Source organism: Penaeus vannamei, chromosome 34 (genome assembly GCF_042767895.1).
Source record: "Penaeus vannamei isolate JL-2024 chromosome 34, ASM4276789v1, whole genome shotgun sequence".
In the NCBI taxonomy this organism is placed as follows: domain Eukaryota; kingdom Metazoa; phylum Arthropoda; class Malacostraca; order Decapoda; family Penaeidae; genus Penaeus; species Penaeus vannamei.
The window spans coordinates 7,331,409-7,336,408 of NC_091582.1; the positions used below are offsets into that span (position 1 = coordinate 7,331,409).

At 38.7% G+C, this 5,000-nt stretch overlaps 1 protein-coding gene across 4 annotated transcripts in view; it reads left to right on the forward strand.

Annotated features, from left to right (window-relative positions):
- The first annotated feature begins 576 nt into the window (after positions 1 to 576).
- Positions 577 to 5,000, forward strand: part of rin (ras GTPase-activating protein-binding protein 2) — an 18,230-nt gene continuing 13,806 nt past the window's right edge. For 2 of the 4 annotated variants that reach the window (XM_070145519.1, XM_070145521.1), the window contains exon 1: positions 577 to 706. The gene's annotated coding sequence lies outside the window, so the exon portion shown is untranslated. Of the gene's footprint in view, positions 711 to 5,000 lie in introns of all 4 variants that reach the window. The other 2 variants (XM_027354967.2, XM_070145520.1) reach the window with 2 other exon arrangements.

Consider the following 5,000-nt stretch of genomic DNA (forward strand, 5'->3'; position numbering starts at 1 on the left):
ACGGTAATGACAATGACAGTGATGATGACGATGATGATAATGATAATGACAATGATAATGACCAATAATAACAACACAACAGCAATAATAATAATAATAATAATAATAATGATTATGATTGTGATGATGATAATGAAAATGATAATAATGATAATGAAAAAATAGCAATAACATATGGCGGTTGACCTTATAAAAAGCCCATCCCTTCAATACACAGCTTAAGTTAAAGAAAAAAGGAGAGAAGAAACCTACTTAATCTTCCTCCCCAAAAGTATCTATCACCACGGGTTATATATATATAAAAAGAAAACCAGAAGAAAAGATGAGGAGGTGGATGCAACGAGAATCAGTGAAATCCCATTCCTCCCTCACTTTCACTAGAAGGAGAAGGCGAGATAGTTGAATTAATAAATCCTCCTCCCTCCCTTAGTATCTCACACACACACCTTCCAGGATAAAGAAATTGCATGCCATAATATGGAGCGAGTGAGGCATAACATGGACTACCTGTTTCACGGATTCAAAAGGCGCGCCGCCCGGGTGCATCTCGGCCCCAAAGGTGCGAGCGCGTCCGCCCGAGACCGCATGGCGCGCCTTTGGGAGCGAGAGGCGAGGCTGCGCGCTCGCCATTACGCACCACCACAACAGCCATATTACCACAGCCAAATACGTCATCTCTTTAGCCAAATCCTTATTCGCTCGCAAAGTACGTAAGTAGTGGTGTCTTTTGTATGTGCAGGACATAGTTAATTGGTCAGAGCACGCGTTGGTGAAGGAATTAAGGAAAAAAATGACTTAATTAACGGAAAAGAAGCATAACAAGTTACCGGTGTCCTCTCCGGAGTGGGAAGTGTCAAGTTGAGATGATGTTTCTTTGTGTTTAATCTCGACTGTGTGGAGGCTGTGTGCCTTTCTGACGGCACATGTTGTGGACTGGTGCAGCAGACGTACCCATGCACTCGCTAGTACACCCAGTGGCGGAAATAAAGGGAGTATAAGATAGTGAGACGAGGAAGAAGAGACGCACCCCGAGTGCGAGGAAGACGAAACCGAGACGGCCCTCCGGCCCGCGTAAACCTCGGAACTTTTCTCCTCTTCTTCTCCCTCTTGCTCACTCGTATGGCCCTTGACCTGTACGGCCCAGAGCGACGTGTTCATTTGCCACGGACCCTTACAAAGTACAAAGGACATAGAAAGGGCTCTCTGTTGGAAGGCAGACGTCCCAGCAACGTGGTCGAGGGAGAACCTGTAGTGGACAAGTACACATCACGTGGAAATTTCCCCCCCTTGTCGTTATTATTTTTTCCTCCCCTTTTCCTCATTTGCCATGCAGAACTTGGCGTTAAACCCTGTTTCTGAGTTTAGCTGAGGTGTGGGATGCCTTACAGTGGTTGAGTCTTGGAAGAGTCCTTGTAAGGGTTTGTTGGAGGTTCTCCCAAGGCCTTTCTTGCTTGTCTCAGTGTTTGTGCAGCTTCCTGTGGCTGGCTCATGGGGCTCTCACACAAGTGGTGCATTGGTTTACCTTTCATTAGATTGAACTTTTGAAGCAGCATGTTTGAGTAGGACTACACAGTGAGGTGAGGGGGGAATGCAGGACTACAGGACTGCTGAGATTGATATATACATGCAGAAAATATCCAGAACTGTGGTTTCTGTTGGTTGCTTGCTGTAATTTTAGGTAATGACTGGACTGGATTTAATAAGAAATTGTTTGTCTGGCTATTGTGTGGTCAGAAGACACTGCACAAGAAAGTTTTTTTTGTTGTAGGTGCTATAGTTTTTATATTTTAATTCAGGCTAAATAGTTATTTTTCCATGAAACATGTACTATATGGAAGGGAATTTGATATTGGAAGGGTTTCATGTGTTTTCTAGTTTTACCGAGCAATTTATTTATTTGTTATTATTATTTTTTTTTTTCCTTTTTTTTTTTACTGGACATGAAGTTGAGTGTATTTTTGCATTTATCTTGGTATTCCTCTATAGAGTGGGTGGGTATGAAGTATTTTAATCTTTGTGGATTTGATTTCACTCGGTTAACATCTGAAGGCATAAGTTAAAAATATGCATTAGTATAGGCCTATACATATACATGTATGAACTGTTACAGGACTACTGTATTTGATTTAAACATATTGAGAAAGGATGACCTGATTTATAAATAGAAAAACAGCTATTTTTGAATTTGTCACGTTGCATATTAACGGAAAATGTATAGGCTACAAATCCAATGCATTTTGATTATTTTTTTCTAATGAATTTTATGGCCTGTAATCTAGTCAGATCTGTGGAGCCTGCTGTGATATGTTAAGGATACTTATGATCAGAACTTGATCTGTGCCTTCTGGAAAAGCCCAACAAAGCTTGTCATTGAGTATTCCATTAATTTAAAGCTTGAAGACGTCCCAGACATTTCATATTAGATGAGAACCTTTGTCAAGGTCTGTTATATCAGAATATAAGGAATTTGTTGCCAATGATATAGGTCTAACATGAGGTATAGAGGTAGTAATTGGGTTATTTTATCAGGAAATTTTGGGGTAAAATGAGCTGAAATAAGAAGAATAGATAAGTGATGTGTAAAACCAGCACAAAAAACTCTTAGAATTGGCTAGTGAAACTCAACAAATGTGTCTGCCATGTCTGAAAGTCCACAGACTGTTGCGCTAACTTTAAAGTATAGGTTATTTTTTTATTTTAACAATCAGTACTTCCCAGACAATATTTATATCATCAGATTTATTCTTGCATGACAAGAAAGATTCTGATGATCATTTCCATAGCTATCACAGCCGACGATCTTGATGTGTTAAGTCCTGATAGTAGGGGAGGGCATGAATTATATTAGGGAAATTATGGGGTAACACATAAGAATAGTGAACAGAAATGCTTAAAACTAGCACAAAAAACGCAAAAAATGGGCTAATGAAACTTTATGGACATGCCCGATACCTTTATACCAATATGCCAAAATTCATCTTTCGACAAAATCTACAGGATTTCACACCTTCCAAACCCCGAAAAATGTCCTGACCCCTAATCCAACCTAAACTAAAAATTTATTATGCCGTGACTAAGCATACCCTTCAGGCACTGCCTGAGAGGAGGGTCGATGGGGGCTCCACTCCCCAACACATTCTCTTCACCTCGGTATGTACAGCAAGATAGAGCTACAGTAAACCCTCGTTTTTCGTGGGGGTTACGTTCCCAAAAGAACCCGTGATAGGCAAAATCTGTGAAGTAGTAACTTTTTTTTTTTTTTTTTTTTTTTTTTTTTATACAATTATTAAACTATGAAATACTCTACAATGCATTGAAACCAAAGGAAAAAAAAACTTTTTACAAGCCCAAGCATTTGTTTAACAAATAAAAGTACTGTATAAACATTTTTTACAAATAACTACTGTACTGTAAAATAATAATTTTAATCATCAATGCGAACTGAAGGCTTCATGTGTTTTAGAGAAAATTTGAAATCTTAAATTTGACAAGCTGTTTTAAGTATATGCACACATTAAAATGTAATGTTATTGACAGAAAGGTAGAGAAGAAGTGGAGAGACTGTTTAGCCAATCAGACTGCAGAACACAATACACAGTGCAAATCTGTGAAGCAGCGAGAACGTGAAAGGTGAACCGCGTTATAGCGAGGGTTCACTGTACATCCATACAGTAAACAATAAACCAAATGCCATCAATTTTCCTTCACTTCCTTTGGTCGGTCTATTGTGGAACGGTTCGTTTTAATCAGTTATTAAGATCTATTTCTTCTTTGTTGACACTATTTAGTCATAAGAATAACCTAGAATGGACGCACCACTGGAAAAAAAAAAAATTCTCACCAGCTTTGTCACTGAATGCTCGGGAATTGTCCTGTCAAACCTGGCAGCCAGAAACACAGAAATGCACATATGCAGAAGGTTCTTCAGATCAATTCCTGTAAATCACTGTCTAATAGATCTTTAAACATGTAAATGAGGTATAGTGCCCCCCCCCCCCCCCTCAAAAAAAATCTATAGGAACCCAACCCATCTTTTGGTATGTTTACTTGAATTCACACCACCCAATACCTCCTGACCAAGTAAGCAAACTAATTTTATTTCAAGAACTTTATTGAACGATCTAAGCTGCTATGACAAGACGTGCTCTTTAGGTACTTCCTGAGGGGAGGGTTAATGGGGGGGCTCTGACCTCAACAACCCCCAAGAAACATTCTCTTCATCTTAGTATGTATGGCAAGATAGTGCTGTATACATGCCTAACTAAATCATACCCCTTTTTATCACGAGACCCCAAACTTTCCTTTGCTTCTGTCAATTGTCTGGATGGCTTGGTTTCTTAAGTTACTGAGGCCTATATCTTTTGCATATCTACTAAGTTATTTTACAAAGGACCCAGAATCAATGCAACTCTGAAAATGAAACATTCCTCATTGGTGTTCTGTCAGGGAATGGCAGTTGTGAAGTCTCGAAAATCCCAGTGGGAAGTGCAAATGCACATTAAGTTTTTGTAAAGAATAGTGGAAAACTATCAAAACACACAAAAAAGTTTATATAGAAAATAAAGGAATGCACAAGATACAAGAATGAGAAAAATTAAGGTGTTTAAATTTACAAAAGTTTCTTCACAAGCGCATAGTAATACATGAACTAGTTTAAATATCTCAGAAATGAGTTAAGCAGTCATAGTATTGTAAACATTCATGATCTAAACAAAGCAAGGGACTTGTTGTGTTAGTTTACGCCAAGGTAATCGTTCTATATACTTTTTTTTTTTACTACAACCTAGAATGTCAGCCACTAAATTTACTAGTAATTGTATGATACATGGTTGGTTTCTAATCACTAAACAGTATTTGATAATTCTTTACAGTCTAGACATACTCACCAGAGACTGTTCCCAACTCCACATCAAAAAATTTATTCACCAGTCTAAGTTACCGTGACTGGGCATGCCTTTTGGGCACTGCCTAAGGGGAGGGTTGATGGAGGGCTCCACCAC